This window comes from Sorex fumeus, unplaced genomic scaffold, assembly GCF_029834395.1.
Source record: "Sorex fumeus unplaced genomic scaffold, SorFum_2.1 ptg000207l, whole genome shotgun sequence".
Lineage (NCBI taxonomy): Eukaryota > Metazoa > Chordata > Mammalia > Eulipotyphla > Soricidae > Sorex > Sorex fumeus.
The window spans coordinates 1,034,666-1,051,557 of record NW_026606264.1 but is presented as its reverse complement, the minus strand read 5'-3'; positions in this window follow the sequence as shown (position 1 = coordinate 1,051,557).

Below are 16,892 nucleotides of genomic sequence, written 5' to 3'. Positions count from 1 at the left end.
TGTACTCAGGATGAGCTCGGTTCAGCGCCAAACCCTGCAGTGCTCACTTGGCTTCCTCCCGGCAACAGAACTGAAGGAAAATGATCGGGCACAGACAGGGCCTGGTGTTCTGACACGGCCGTTCTTTTCTTGTGGGCTGTGGTGTAGAGCATTTCCAGCCAGACATGTTTCTGGGCCCACCCCAGGCTGCAGCACAGTCAGAAGCCTCCAAGGAGTGGGGTTTGGGTCAGGAGAGCAGCACCCCACTGTGGGTGGCAGGGGAGTCCCCGTCACCCACATTCCACACAAGCCACACACGGGGCCACTCAGTTCCAGCAAAGATCCGCTTGGCCCAGTGCTGCTCAGGGAGAGCCCTGAGGGGTGTCCCTGACCCCCTGATCCCCTGAGCTGAGGTCCTCTGGAGGTGGCTCTGTGGTGATGTCCCTTGAGGTGATGTGTCCTGAGAAGAGGTCCCTGAGGGAAAGGTCCTTGAGACATCCCTGAGGTGATGTCCCTTGTGAAGATGTGCCCTGAAGTGATGTCCCCTGTGGAGGTGTTCCTGAGATCATGTGGCCTGAGGAAATGGTCCTCGAGACATCTCTGAGGTGATGTTCTCTGAGCGGGGGTCCCTTGGAAGGGTTTCTGCACACAGCCTGTGCCCACAGTCCTCACTGTACCTGGCATCGTCAGGCCCTGGGATCAGCCATGTCCAAGCTCCTGGCTGAGGCCCCTGGAGAGACTCCAAAGCCTCCCTGGCCAGGGGCTGACTGTGAGTCACCACACCTGAAGCAAGCTGTGGCCCCGGCTGTCTGGGCCTGGGGGAACTTTCCAGAAATGGCCTTGGTCAGTGAGAGGTTCGGGAACTGTGTTCTCATCTGTCAGGCAGCCACTGCAGACAGACCCACGCGGGTTAAGAGGCAAGGGTGGTCCAGCCCCCTGCAAGAGAGGCTTCGGGCGGCACCAGCAGCTGATGCTCCGTCCCACAGCCCCCAACACAGCGGAGAAGGACACTTGGGCCCCAGGCTGCTGCCCTGCCAGCCCTTCGTCCTTCGGGGGCCAGGGAGGGGGTTCTGCTGGACGTGGGGACACCGGAGTGGGAGAGAGCTAGGCCGTGACAGCGCTGTGGCGCGCATCTCGGGCTTTTCCTCTCAAAGTGGAAAGTGACAGGCAGAGTCCAAAGTGACAGGCACGAGTCCGGGCCCAGGGCCCTTCTACGGCCCCCGCATGACACAGTCTCAACCCCCGGGAAAGCCCCAGACCTTGCAGGAGGCCTGGAAGTTTCTGCAGCCCCGCCGCCCTCTCCCGGGCCACAGGAGTGACGCCGTGGGCAGACCTGGGGCAGCTGCCCCTCCCCCCGGAGAGGCTGGTCAGTGGCTGCGCCCTGCGCTCATGTTGTCCACTCCTGCGCTTCCAGCCCCCGAAGCCTTGGAGACACAGTCAGAGTCTCATCTGCTCCCCAGTGGCACATCCTGCCCGTCCCGCGTAGTCCAGGGGCTCCCAAGGTGGCCGTGGCCCGCCGTGCTTGACCTCAGTTGGACTACACGTCCCAGAGGCCTGTGCCGGGAGGACCACACTTCCCAGCACCGCACAGTGCCAAGGACCACGGGGCTCGGACTGCACTTCCCAGCAGCCCTCGCGGCCTGGGCTACGCCCCCGGGAGCCTTGGACTACACTTCCCAGCAGCCCCCGGGGCCTTGGCCTACACGCCCCGGCAGCCCGCGCTGCAAGGCGTTCTGGGTAGTGTAGTTTTAAATTGTGGGCGTGTCTCGGGGGTCCGGGTCCTGCTCGGAGCCCTCCCGCGCCCTCCCTGCCTCCCTCCCTCCACTGGACGCTGTGACCTGGACCTGGCCCGTCCCTGCACTGACCCCCTGCACTGACCCCTGCACTGACCCGCGGGGTCCGGACCCCCGGGGGGGGGGGGGGGGGCGGGTCAGTGTTCCGGAACGGCCGCTGCTGTCCGCTGGGCCCGGGGCTGCCTGGAGGGGGCCTCGGAGCCGGCCTGGCCCTGATCCGTGCCCAGCGGGCGGGCGGACGGGCGAGGGACCTGGGGGCGCCCGAGACGCCCCTCCCCACACCGGGCAGGGGCGTTCGGGGGCCTCTGGGCCCGCCCGAGTGTCCCGTCCACGCCTGGTCTGGGTCTCCCTGCACGCCTGCGTCCCCGTGTCATTACCCTCCTCACCTGTGTCCATCACACCCGGACCGCACACCTGTGTGACTTCATCATTGCCCCTGACGCCTGTGTCCATCACACCTGGACCCCCAGGCCATCGCCCCTCACACCTCTGCCCCCTACCTGTACCCCACACCCGTGCCCCAACATGCAGCCACGCCTGTGCCCGCGCCGGGGCTTCGGGGCCTGGGCGCTTCCCTTCGCGCTGTGCCGCCCCCCGATGGCCGCGGTGGCCGGCGGCGCTGGGTGGCCAGTTGGCCCCGAGGCCCGCGACCTGCCCTGTCCCAGCCGGACCCGAGCGGGGACGCGCCCACCTGGGCTCCCCCGCGCTGCCCTGCCCTGCCCTGGCCTGCCCTGGGGAGACGCCGTCCCCGTCCCGGGAAGCCGCAGGGGTCGGCCCTGGTGCAGCCGCAGCGCCACACGCAGGCCCCGGCTCAGAGGGGACAGTGAGGCGGGCGGGGGACCCAGGGCAGGGCTGGGGGGAGCCTGGCCCTGAGGGGGCTGAGGGGAGCCTGGCCGAAGGCCCCAGGGCTGCAGCTGCGCCCACCAGGTGCCTTCCCTTGGTGTAACTCCCACCCCCGAGATGGGGGTAAGCACAGCCGGGACCTGGCACTGGGGTCTCTAGGGAGCGACAGGAGTGGGTGCAGTCTCGGAAAATTCCCCCGAGTTGGGGACAGGCCATTGGAACCTCGGGTGTTTTTGGGGTTTTTTTGTTTTTGTTTTTGCTGTTTGGGTCACACCCGGCGATGCACTCAGGAATCACTCCTGGCGGTGCTCGGGGGACCCTATGGGATGCTGGGAATCGAACCCGGGTCGGCCGCGTGCAAGGCCAGCGCCCTCCCGGCTGTGCTACGGCTCCAGCCCCACGGACCTCAGGCTTGAGAAGCAGAGGCCGGCTGAAGGTGGGGCTGGAACTTGAATGGAGCCCTGGGCGCCCGGGACGGGTCGGAGACGTGTCTTCATGTGTTCATGCTGAGCGTACATGCATACCTGTGTAAGTGCGTGTCTACGTGTGCACATGTGTAGTCATGTGTTCACATGTTTGTGGGGCGTCTTTATGCACGCCTGTGTTCGTGTGCTGTACCTGTGTGTTTGTGTGTCTGTGTGCACGTTTCTGAGTGTGTGTCTGCATGTGTATTTATGAGTGCATGTATGCATGTGGGTTTATTAGCACGTGTCTAAGTGCGTGTGAGCACGGGGGTGCGTGTGTCTTTGTAAGTGCCTGTGTGCACTGCACTGGATCCAGGCTGGAGGTGGCCAGGCAGCAGGCAACCCCTGGGAAGGCGGGCGAAGGGCCCTGAGGGATGCCCCCTGGCGGCCGGCTTGCGCCCTGATGCTGTGGAGCTGGAACAGCAGGAGCAGGTCCCCAGCTGGAGCTGGGAGTCCAAGTCATCGAGGGGCTGGGCTACAATGGTCCTGGGGAGGCCTGGAAGAGGGGGTACCCGGCTGCCTGGGTGAGGTGCCCAGCTGCCTGGGTGGGGGTGCCCAACTGGCTCCTTGCTGGGTGCTCCGCCCCTCCAGGGGCTCTGCAGCGCTTCACTCTGTAGGAGTCAGAATTCCTCACACCCTTCCCTTCCCGGGGTGCCCTGGCGGGATGCTGGTCGGGGCCCCAGCACCCCTGGGAGCCGTGGTGCAGAGACGCTGGGCGCAGTGGGGCCCCTCCCTGGGTGGGTCGCTGGGTCTCTGGCAAGCCAGGCGGGATGTGACAGAAAACAGACCCCCGGCTTTGGCAGAGGTCCAGTACCCACCCTCTGCTCAGGGCAAGGCCACACCCCCAGGGCAAGGCCATGCCCCAGGACAAGGCCACGCCCAGCCCAGGCAAGGTCACACCCCTTCCTTTGACAAAGCCACGCCCCCAGGACAGGGCCACGCCCCACCTCAGGTAAGGCCAGGCCCCTCCCCAAACAAGGCCACGCCCAGCCCAGGCAAGGTCACACCCCTTCCTTTGACAAAGCCACGCCCCCAGGACAGGGCCACGCCCCACCCCAGGTAAGGCCAGGCCCCTCCCCAAACAAGGCCACGCCCCAGGGCAAGGCCACGCCCCCTAAGGCAAGGCCCCGCCCAGGCAAGGTTGTGCCCCTCCCTTAGCAAGTACACGCCCCTCCCCAGGGCAAGGCCACGCCCCTGGGTCAAAGCCATCCCCCCCTTCAGGCAAGCCCAGCGCCCCTTCTCCAGGGCAAGGCCAGGGCCCCGTCCCAAGGCCTCTGGGAGGCAATTACACTCCCCGGAAATGCAACTGAGATCCCCCACGAAGCAGAACCGAATGCCCTGTAGGACAGCTGGGGGCAGCTTGGCCGTGGCTGGGCACCGGGAGGACCCACATCAGCACTGCACACCGCCAGGCCTCTTTGTGCTGTGAGGCTAGAGGCTGTGGGCCAGGGGGCCCCTCAGCCCGTCCCTAAGCCCATGCCAGGGACCTTAAGAGCCTGAGGTTGGGGTCTGCCACTCTGATCAGGCAAGAGCACAGAGAGTTCCAGAAGGAAGCAAGGGCTCGGACGGGCTCCTGGGAGTAACCGAAAGTGGAGGGGCTGCCCGAGAGGGGTCATGGCCGAGCAGGGTTGGAGGGTGTGGGGTGGGCAGAGCTGGCTAGGGGGCTCAGCCCAGCCTGAGATGGTCTGACCGGAAGGACAGGGAGAAGGTGACACCCACAGCCTCTGGGCAGGGGCCCTTTCTGGCCCTTCGCCCAGGGCCTGGACGCAGCCTCAGCAGGGCTGGGCTGCCCCGAAGGTCAGCGGAGAGAGAATTCAGCCAGCAGTGCCGGGAACTGGCGCTTTGCATGGAACAAATAAAATTAGGCTTCGACTCACTGATACCCAAAGATAACATCGAGGCGCAGCCCACAGTCCTAGGGGTAAATGTTTGGGGGGGCAGGATGTGGGGGTGGGCCGGGAGCGCCCGCTGGTGATGGGGGAGTCCAGGCCTGGCTGGAGGGCCTCACTGGACCCTGCTGGCAAAGCTCGAGACCAGCCAAGCCGTGTGACCTGCGAGAAGGCTCCAGACTGGACAGGGCGTCCGCGTGGAGCCAGGCTGGAGTTGCCCAGGTAGACTCGTGGCTGGCGGTCACTGGCGGCTGGGTTTGAACCAGTGCTGGGATGTTGGCACCGTGGAATCCAGACAACGATGGGCAAGAGTGACGGAGTCCAGGTCAGGGGTCGTTCCTGCGGACGCCAGTCTTCCCCGTGTAGCCATCAGCCGGGCCTTAACTGGGTCAGGCACGGGGAGAGCCTGGCCGGACTCGGGGGCCGCAGGGTGCAGTGGACGGACAGACGGAGGATTCCTGGGCCTCCTCCCGGCTGGACGCTGGACAGGATGGGAGAAGGGGAGCGAGCGGGGCAGCGCCATGGCTGAGGGCACAGGCTGCGTCTGCATCTGCATCTGCGGGTGGGCGGGCACCCCTGGGGGCTCTCCGGCTGCCTGGGGACGGCGGGCCTCACTGACATGGGCAGTCCTGAGGACAGTTGGTGCCTCCAAGCCAGGAGTTAACGCGACCTGCCACCCTTCTGTGTGCCGGCACAAAGTCCCCTCGGTGAAGGGGGCAGGAGAGCCCCTCCCCCGAGGTCCCCACCCGCTTCTCGGGAGGTGAGCTAAGCCCAGCTGCTGTGTGAGGGAATGTCCACAGTGATGAACGCGGCCCTGGCACGTGGCTTCCCTCAGATCCTGGATAAGACACATGCACCCAGGCGTGCTCCCAGTCTCCGTCTCATCCTTTTAAATAATCGGAACAACGACTCACAAAACACCCGGCTCTGATGCTCCCCCCGGGAGGCTCGTCCTCGCACTTCTCATGGTGGACCCGGCTCCCGTGTTCTTTAGGTGACTGGACGCGGGTTCTGCCCATGCTTCCCGTCACAGGCTCTGAGCTAGTAGGGCTCAACCCTTCCCAGAGCGGGGCTCAGACCCCAGCCACTCCCAAGCCGTGTCCAGCCCGACCTGCTGACGTGGATGGCGCACCCTGTGCCCTTTGCACCTGCATCCTGTCCGGAACATGGAAACCGCTGGTGGCCTCTGGGGGCCCAGAGATCTGTGCGGCCCCCCAGACCTGTGGACAGAGGCAGCATTTGTCCTTGTTGGGCAGCACCTGGACAGCCACCATGTCCCGGTCCCTGCACTGTGGGCTGCATGGGTCCAGCTCTCGGCTCTCCTGAGCCGGCCGGGGCTGGCGGCATCCAGGGGGACTCACGGGGACTGAGGCAGCTTCACTGGGTGGGAACTGTTCGGGGCCACACCTGGCAGCTCCCCTGGACAAAGACGGCCCAAACGTGCATCTCCTGAGAGCGGGAGGCCCGGCCGGCACACAGTTCTGCAGCTTGAGTGGGACTGACACGGGGCTCTGCACAGGGGGACCCCCACCCACGCGCCCTGGGGTTCCTGCCCGTGTGAGTGTAGCTGTGTGCACACCTGTGTGAGCATCAGTGGGTCTGGGGAGTCATGTGTGCACAGCTGTGTCTGTGTCCCTGTGCACACGTGTGAACACGCATCTGGGCATGTATACATGTGCGAGGCCGTAGTGCACAGTCCCAGGAGGCTGGAGAGCCCCCAGGGGTGCCCGCCCACCCGCAGATGCAGATGCAGATGCAGATGCAGACGCAGCCTGTGCCCTCAGCCATGGCGCTGCCCCGCTCGCTCCCCTTCTCCCGTCCTGTCCAGCGTCCAGCCGGGAGGAGGCCCAGGAATCCTCCGTCTGTCCGTCCACTGCGCCCTGTGGCCCCCGAGTCCGGCCAGGCTCTCCCCGTGCCTGACCCAGTTAAGGCCCGGCTGATGGCTACACGGGGAAGACTGGCGTCCGCAGGAACGACCCCTGACCTGGACTCCGTCACTCTTGCCCATCGTTGTCTGGATTCCACGGTGCCAACATCCCAGCACTGGTTCAAACCCAGCCGCCAGTGACCGCCAGCCACGAGTCTACCTGGGCAACTCCAGCCTGGCTCCACGCGGACGCCCTGTCCAGTCTGGAGCCTTCTCGCAGGTCACACGGCTCGGCTGGTCTCGAGCTTTGCCAGCAGGGTCCAGTGAGGCCCTCCAGCCAGGCCTGGACTCCCCCATCACCAGCGGGCGCTCCCGGCCCTCCCCCCACATCCTGCCCCCCCCCAAACGTTTACCCCTAGGACTGTGGGCTGCGCCTTGATGTTATCTTTGGGTATCAGTGAGCGTGCTCATGTGTCTGTGCAAGTGCCAGTGTGTGCGTGCGTGTGAGCGTGTGTGGTGTGAAAGTGCATGTGTGCGCAGGTGTATCTGAGTGTGCACGTGTGTGTGCGAGTCCATGTGTGCACGGATGTATCTGTGTGAGCACGTGTGTGAGCACATGTGTGAGCATGTGAGAGTGCATGTGTGCACAGATGTATCTGATTGTATGAGCGTGCGTGTGTGCATGGATGTATCTGTGTGAGCATGTGTCTGTGACAGCCTGTGTGCACAGATGTATCAGTGTGTGCACGTGTGTGAGCATGTGAGTGCCTGTGTGCACAGATGTATCAGTGTGTGCACGTGTGTGAGCATGTGAGTGCCTGTGTGCACAGGTGTGTCTGAGTGTGCATATGTGTGTCTGAGAGCGTATGTGTGCACGGACGTGTCTGTGTGAGTGTGCGTGTGAGTGTGTGTGTCCATGCATCTGGGAGTGTTCTCCGAGGGGAGCCTTAGCAGGGGCTGGAGAGGGCAGGAAGGGGAGCAGACCTGGGCCTTGAGGACCGCCTGCAGTCCCCACTGGAAGAGGCTTTCCATTGTCGCAGAGGTTCCAGAGGACGGCCACTTCGAGCAGGCGGCAAGCATCCAAGCCTCTAGAGGTGACACACACACACAGATGCTCGAGTTTGCAGGAGAAAACACACATGCAGGCAGCACGAGCCCCGGAGCTCACAGTGGTCAGAGAAAGTCTTCAAATCCGATGCGCGACTAGAAAACGTTCTACCAACGCCCCAGTTGGTGAAAAAGAACACAGGGGGCAAAACCCTCCCATCTAAGGACGGCAGCGGAGAGGTGCCTGGGGGCAGAGATGGGGCAGGAGGGGGGCGCGCAGACCCTCCCCACGGTGGGGTGGAGGAGGGAGCAGGGGAGCACAAGGTGTAGCACACAGCGGGAAACCAGTCCCCGTTCACCAAAGGGGCTGCGGGGAAAGACCCACGGCTTCCTCCTGCTGGTCCATTTCTCCCGGCCTTGCTCCAGGCCCCGGCCTCCTCCCGGCTCTCGGCAATTCACTCGCATGTTTTTTTTTTCTTTTTAAAAATCTCATTTAGTCTTGCCTGAGGTTTATCCATTTTATTGATTTTTTTAAAGACCTTCTTTGTGTTCCATTGATTTTCCCGATCACTTTCCGGTTTGCCGTTGCATTGATTTCTCTCGTTATTTCCTTTCTTGCGGCTGTTTTGCATTTGTTTTTTCACTCCTTTTCCGAGTGTCTGGGGTCGAGAGTGCCCGTTGATGGCTGCCACTTCCTCTCCCCGGCGGCAGCTTTCACAGACGGGGGCTCTCACGCATCTGGACACGTGGCGTTTCCGCCCTGCTGGGTCCTGAGAGACGCCCTCTGACCCCAGCGGTCTGTCTGTCTGTCTGGAGACTGATACATCGCCCGGAGGAGACAGTGGCAACTTAACTCTGCAGCCCGTGGTGGTTCTTTTTCAGACGTGACCTCTGTGTGTGTGTATGGTGGAGGGGGGGGGGGCGCTGGTCCCACCAGGTTCCGGGCTGAGTCCCGGTGAGGGGAGGCGTGCAGCCCTGGACAGGCCCAGGAGCCCCTTCGTGCTTCTGCTCCAGGAAGTTTGGTTCGGGGGCCACACGAGCAGTGCTCAGGGCTGACTCCTGACTCTGTGCTCAGGGATCAGTCCAGGGAGGCCTGTCCAGTCTCCAGCCACCACTCAGTGTTTGGGGGCTGGACAGAGTGCAGGGCTCGAAGGTGCTTCCCTGGGGGCCACGTGAGCCCCCTACCCTGTCTCTCCTGCCAGCCGGCCTGGCGGGTGGGGAGGCCAGGGTTAGAACGACCCCCTGAGGCAGAGTCATGCTCAGGGCCAGGGACCCATGCCAGGGGTGGTCTGCCTCGGGCAGCGCGTCCGGGTGGCTCACTCGTCCCTGGCAGCCCAGAGTGATGCCGTGCTCACCCGCATTCCAGCCCCTCCACAAGGTGCCTGTGGGGTCAGGACAGCAGAGCCCAGGGACCAGGGCTGGGTGCCTGGGATGCTGGGGGTGGGGGGGTGGCGGACCCCCAGCTCCAGGGGAACTGAGCACCCGACCCCACGGCACCCTGCATGGCTGAGGCCTGGGAGGGGATGGGAGGGCGTCCAGGGCTTGGGCAGTGTGAACTGGACATCGAAGGGGCCACGGTCATGTGATCCAGCAGTGACATTGCAGGACCCCACGCTCCATCCCGCCAGCATCCACTCTACCCCAGGGCAGCGGGTGGGAGGCACGGTCCAGCCAGCGTTGTCCCAGAGTGGCCCTCAGGGCAGAGCCTCTGGGCAGCGGGTGTGGGCACCGCACCAACGGGACCTGCTGAACTCATGGCTGAACGGAGGCGGAGCAGGGACTCACGTGTGTGCCTGTGTCTGTGTGCGTTTGTGCACACGTGTACATACGTGTGTTAGCACGTGCACCGAGCGTGCCCCTGTATGCATTGAGTGCATGCATGTGTGATCACGTGTTTCTCTTCACGAGCCTCTCTCTGTGCTCCTCCAAGTGAGAATGTGTTCATGAGTGTGAGCACACACATAAGAGTCTGTGCATGGGAGTGTCACGTGTCACGTGTGTGTTCCATGGGGGGGGGGGCGCTGTCCAGTCCTCTGGATGCGTGTTTAGATCTGACACCTGTAGGGCTCATGGGGATCTCCGTGTCCACAGTATATAGCTGCCCGGTCCAAGGACAGCTGAGGGGCAAGTTCCGGACAGGTGTGCCGCCCATGTGGGGCCGGTCAACCACAGGGGCTGCCACTGCTCCCCCTGCCCTCCCGCCAGCCCGCCCTACTCTCCCCTGCCCGCCCCCTTGCTACTCCTATACGCCTGCCCTCCTCCTCTTGGGGACAGAAGTTGCCTGTTCCCGACTGCGGTCAGGGTGGGCACACCAGCCCCTGGTTCATGAGTGCCGCCTCCAGGCCCCCGCCAAGGTGCTGTGGCCCTGGACAGGCAGGAGCCACTGGCCGCTCTCCTGGCCCTGCCCACTGCCCCAGCTGGGGAGGGAGGGGGCAACTGGAGGGGCAAGAAGGACAGGCCTGGGGGCAGCCCCGGTGCTCTGAGGGCGGGAGCAGACACCTCAGGGTGCTGGTTCCCTCTGGCTGGAGCCCCCTGCCCCGTGCCCAGGCTTTGTTCTCCCGGGAGGGCCCCTGCTGGGGGCCAGAGGGAGCCTGGGGGAGGGGCCAGGCCCAGGCTGATCCTCACCCCTCACAACACAGCCCCAGGAGCGACTCTGCCAGCACCTCCCTTATCTGGGCCGGGGGGCTGTTCCGAGCCAAGCCAGGAGCTTGGCTGCAGAGAGTGGCCGGTGCCCTGCGGGGCACCCAGGCCCCCTTCTGCCCCTGGGACTCCCCCATCCGCAGGCCCCGGCACAGCACCCACAAGGCTGGGCCCTGGGCTCCAGCCCCCAGGGTCCCCACCAGCCGCCAGCATGTGGCCCACCCTGGGTCACCCTGAGCTCAGCCCCCTTCTCGGCAGTATGGCCGCACAGGCGTATGTGCATGGGTGCATGCATGCGTGTGTATAGGTGTGCATGTGTGTGCGTGCTTGTGCTTGGGAGGCAGGGGGAGGAGGGCAAGGGGATGAAGAGGGGATGGGATGAAGGGAGAGGGGAGGGGAGAGGCAGGGAGGGGAGGGGAGGGGCCGGCACCCTGAGTCCATTTTGCTCCCCCCCCCCACACACACATCTGCTGTCTCCTGCGCTGCCCGCGGCCTGCTGTCCCCTCCTGTGACCCCTGGCCCCATGCTTGCTCTCCCTCAGTGCACCCCATGTTCCTGGCCCCCCGTTCACCCCACTGTCCAGCCAGGGGCCACGGGCACAACTGGGTGGAGAGAGGGGTCCCGGGCAGCCCCACACGCCTGGCAGGAGAGTGGCTCCCTGGTCACTGGACCCCTGGCAGAACCTGACCCCAGCCCAGCCCACGGACCGGGTCCTGTGGCCTTACGTGGCCTGCGAACTTGGGCTCATCTGGGCTTTCCCTGAGGGAGCCCCACCAGCTGACCTTCCAGAAGCTTCTCCCAGTGCGGGGAGATGCCGAGGATGACGGGCCCCTGGGGGTCATTGAGGTTGGCTCCAGGATGGGGGGAGGGGAGGCTCTCCGCCCTCTGCGCCCCCAAAGCCACAGGAGCACCTGCCCAGTCCCCAGGGGCTTTGGGGACGTCGTCTGGAGCTGCGTCAGCCACTGAGGCCAACGGGACCCTGGAGACAGGCCCTGGAGCCCGGCCTGCCAGACGCCCACCGTGGGGCCTGCCCTTACCTGCAGCTGGCCGTGCTTCGAGCACTGGCACCCTCCACCCCAGAGGCCCAAGGCCTCCCGCCCCCAGCCACTCGCAAATGTTGGCCGGGGGCCAGGGCAGAGCCGGCCAGGGGCAGAGTGACCCTCTGATGTCCAGTGCTAATCTCCCGGGCTCTTGTTGCTCAGAAACTTTCAGGGGGTCATTGCCCCTGGTTACAGCTTACCCTGGAGGCCCCCCAACACGCCCCCCCCAGGCCAGACCCCCAGCCCCCCCAAGCTCCCGCAGCCCGTGGTTGAGCCAGCTTGGGGCACGGCTGCATCCCGGGGCCTCGACACACCAGCCAGTCCCCACCCCCTGCAGCCACAGGCAGTTCAGGCCCAGAGAAAGGAGCTAGACTCAGTTCCCGGGGCCGCCTTGTGGGCTGAGCCTGGCCGTCAGGGACAGACCCTCAGGATGAGACCTCTCCCCCACTGCCTGTGACCCCCCCCCCACAACTGCCCATCACCTTCCCCCCAACTGCCCGTGACCCCCCTCACTGCCCGGGACCCTCCCCATCCCTGCTCATGACACTCATCCCCATTCCCCGTGACCCTCCCCCTACTGCCCTTGACCCTCCTCCCAACTGCCCGTGACCCTCCCCCTCCCTGCCCGTGACCCTCCCCACAACTGTCCGTGACCCCCTTCACTGCCCGGGACCTCCCCCTCCCTGCTCATGACACTCATCCCCATTCCCTGTGACCCTCCCCCTACTGCCCTTGACCCTCCTCCCAACTGCCTGTGACCTTCCCCCTCCCTGCCTGTGACCCTCCCGGCAACTGCCCGTGACCCTCCCCCTCAATTCCCGTGACCCTCCTCACTGCCTGTGACCCCCCACTGACCGTGACCCTTCCTCCCCTCCTTCCCATCCCTCCTCCCTCCCTGTCCTCTCTCTCTTCCCTCCCTCCCCATCCCTCCTCCTACCCTGCCCCCTCCCTCCCTCATTCCTCCTCCCTCCCTCCTCATCCCTCCTCCCTCCCTGTCCCTGTCCCTCCTCCCTCCCTCTCCATCCTTCCTCCCACCCTGCCCCCTCCCTCACTCCTCCTCCCTCACTCCCCATCCCTCCTCCCTCCCTGCCCCATCCCTCCTCCCTCCCTGTCCCTCTCCCCATCCCTCCCTGGTCCCCCTACCTTCTCCTTCTCACCTTCCTTCCCCCCTTCCTCCAATAATTTTGTTTGTTTGGGGGCCACACCCAGCAATGCTGAGGGGTTATTTCTGGCTCATGAATCACTCCTGGTGGTACAGGAGGACCCTATGGGATGCTGGGACCCGGACCCGGGCAGCCACATGCAAGGCAGCGCCCCACCCACTATACTCTCTGGCCCTCCCCGCAACAAAGAGCCCATGTCAGCTGCCCAGCCACACAGACGGGCTCTTGCACCCAGTCTGTCTCCCAGCCAGCTGGATGGGAATAAGGGTTGCGGGCAGCGCACTTGCCCGGGTTCGATCCCGCGCTGGGCTGTGACGGAGGAGGGCGCGCAGACACAGTGTAACCAAGCGATTTAATTTCCGCTGAATCGGTGGCAATTAAAGTAGAATGTTTGGGAGCAGATATTAAATTCTAGAGAGAATTGCCTTTTAAACTTCGCTTCTGCACGGCAGAGGGATAATAGGAGCAGTTAGGAGTTTCTCTGGAATTCAGTGAGGAAATTATAAAAATCAGGTCAAATGCCCCCTGGGAATCTTTAAACCGTCTATCAGCTTGATCTGGAAGAGCCCAGCAGGGTAGGACGGGGTGGGGGGTCACAGGCTCATGGCCCAATTATCCGATCGCAGATACCCAGAGCCACCGGGCTGGGTAGGAGCTTGGGAGACTGTTCTGAACAGAAGGTTCTAGAAATAGGGACCATAGACTGTTGAGGCAGGTACCTCCAACCCGACTTCATCCCACCCACCTTATCCTGAGCTGCCCCCACCCCCAGCCTCAGTAGGCGGGTGCCCTGCCCCACACATTCACCTCAGCAGGGGGGGGACCCACCCTCACACACTCACCTCAGAGGGGATGACCCGCCCCAAATACTCACCTCAGCAGGGGGATGACCCACCCAATACACTCACCTCAGCAGGGGGATGACCTGCCCTACACACTCACCTCAGCAGGGGGTGACCCGCCCTCATATACACCTCAGCAGGGGGATGACCTGCCCTACACACTCACCTCAGCAGGGGATGCCTGCCCCACACACTCACCTCAGCAGGGGGTGACCCACCCCACACACTCACCTCAGCAGGGGGATGACCTGCCCTACACACTCACCTCAGCAGTGGGGTGCCCCGCTCCCTTCACCCCATTGGCCATGAGCTTCTCTGTGCCTCTGCCATCTGACAGGCTTCCTCTTTAGACTTTTCTCTTTGTTTCACTTACCTGGGCGGTCCCACCTAGAGACACTAGCTGGGGCCATCACCTCTGCACTTTGCCCTGGGCTCCTGCTTGCTCACCTCAGGCTGAGGCTTCCCTCCAAGGGCAACATGTGCATGTGTGCGCATGTGCGTTCCCTGCATGTATGCGTGGGTGCACGTGTGCACGCGTGTGCTGTGTCAGGTCTCGGCAGGGGGAATGACCCACTCTCATACGCTCGCCGATCCTCATCCCAGATCCCTTGTTCCTGTTTTCTGGGTGGTGGTAAACGAGCTTCGCCCTCCAGACAGCCTGGGGCCTCCTGCTTCGCCCTGTCCTGTCGCTGGGGGCCCCTGTGAGCTTCCCGGGAGGCTTTTCTCTTCCTGCTCAAGATGCTGCTGCCCGGATTGAGCTGCCTCGGCTGGGGTCTCAGCCCCAACAACGAGCTCGCCCTCCTCGTCTGCCGCTTCCTTGGCGCCCTCCACAGAGCCTCATGGCTTTTGTGCGTTGTGGGTCTTTCCACTCCTCCGCTGTGCTTATCTCTAAGGATTTTATCTGTTTGTTTGTTTGTTTGTTTGTTTGTTTTACAAACACCCTGCCATGCTTAAGGCTCACTCCTGTCTCTGTGCTCAGGGATCACCTCTGATGGGACTCACGCGACCACAAATGGTTCAGGGGATCGAACCCAGGTCAACAAGGATCTCCCAAGTTCCGCAGGACCTCAGTCCCCATGCTGCAGTCAGGAGGGGACCGTGAGCTCACTTTTCTGCTCACTGTCAGCACAGGTCGACCTCCCCATGTGTGTCCTGCATCTTTATTTATTTACTTTTTTCCCCTTACACTTGATATAAACACTGTGGTTTGCAAAGCTGTCCATGATGATTTGTTACAGGCATTCGGTATTTCAACCCGAATCCCACCACCATTTCATTTTCCCTCCACCGTTGTCTTCAATTTTCCCTTTACCCTGCCCTCACAGCTGACCCTCGATCATTTATTTTCTAGTGCTTGTTATCAATAATTTGCCAGCGGAATGAACAAAAACTGTTTCCTTAGGAGAATGTTAGTGAAGATTGTATCTCACCATGGAGCCATTGAGTCCTTGTACCAGAGATTACGGAGATGTTGTTATGGGTTAAAGCTTCTGTGTTTATATTTTGTTAAGCGGGATTGGATGCCTTCTGCACTAGATCCCATCCAACCTGGCGTGCTACTCCTAGAGTTTGAGATGTCGCTCCAGGAACCCAAAATTTTTAACGGGGTGATACAACTGGAATTAAATTTTTAACTGGGTGGTGGCTTAGAGGAGTGTGCATGACTGTCAGGGCATCTAGAAGGACAGGGAGTTGGGGGGAGGTAGCCCATCCCCGAAAAACCTGCATACCTGAGTTTTCAGCAGATTAGTTTCTGGATAAGGCTCATCCTGAGCAGTGGGGTCTAGCCAGGAGCATGGTGGCAATTGTGGAGTGTAGAAGTTTTCAGCTGGCTCTGTTTGGGCAGGTGCTGTTCTCACCCACCTCTCCAGGGTGCTCTGGACAACTCAGCCTTACGTGGGATTGAAAAGAATCTCTGCAACTAGTTGGGCTCTCTCAAGATTTATTTATGAGTCTCTGAATCATGTGCTATCGCTCCAGCCCGTGGTCCGTGATGGACCTCTGAATCATGGCCAGTGAATCCTGCATCATTTGTTTGGGGGAACATCAGAAAAGGCCTCAGAGCCTGCAAAGTTTTCCTTTATCCATTTGGGCCTGTAGACCTCTCTTTTTAACTTTCTCTTCTTTTCTTTTCCTTTTTTCTATGTTTGATTTTTGTTTGTTCTTGGGCCGTACTTGGCAGTGTTCAGGAGTCACTCCTGGCTCTGTGCTCAGGGGCCACTCTTGGCAGGGCTCAGGGCCCCAGGAATGGCACCAGGCCTGTTTGCACTGCACTGTTCATTCCAATACAGGATTTCTCTGTACCACCCTGGTTCCAGTGATGTCATCAGAGCATCCCCTTGCGTACAGAACCTGAGTAATGTTAGTGTACAGAGCAGGAGGGGGCCCAGGAGCTGAGAGTCAGAGAGAGGCTGGAGAGGGGGCTGAGAGACTGCAGCTGGGGCAAGGAATGGGAACCCTGGCCTGCCCATCCATGGGTCCAGACTGCCATCTTGGGCGAGGCTTAAGTTGCCCAGGGCGGTGACTGGTAGCAGGGAGACTGGAACCCCTGGCCACAACTTCCCTCTCCTGCAAACACTTGGGCTGAGGTGCTCCTGTTCACCTGTTGGGGCAGAGGTGAGCAGAGAGCCCAGGACCGTCTCTCAACAAACCACGGCATGAAGAAGCCAAAGAACCAGTCACCAAGACTGAAATGTGTGAGAAATCACAGGTACACAGAGAAATAGCACTGTAGCACTGTCCTCTCATCGTTGATTGATTTGCTCGAGCAGGCCCAGTAACATCTCCATTGTGAGACTTGTTGTTACTGTTATTGGCATATCGAATACACCATGGTAAGCATGCCAGGCTTTGCCATGTGGGCGCGATACTCTCGGTAGCTTGCCGGGCTCTCCGAGAGGGGTGGAGGAATCGAACTGGGGTCAGCCAGAAATAGAAAACGCCAAGATCTCCCCCCAAAAGAGATTGAGGGAAATGTGATTGAGGGAAATTCAGCCCTCACTGAAATTTGAGGGCTCCCGATCCCAGCAGCCCGCAGCACTGTGCCTTCCAAGGAGGCCTCAGAGATGCTCCCCACTTCCCCACCCCCGCTGAACCCAGGTCCCATTCCCCATTCGTGGGGGGGGGATAGAGGAGAGGAGGGAGGGGGAAGAAAGGGGGAGAGAAGAGCCAGGAGGGGGTAGGAGTGGGGAGGGGGAAGAGGAAGGCTTGAGGGTAGAAAGGGAAGGAGGGCGTGGGGAGGATGGGGAGGGGAGATGGGGAAGTGAGGAGGAGGAGGGGTAGAGAGAAAATGGAGGAGTAGGGGGCGGGGGAGGAGGAAGGAAAG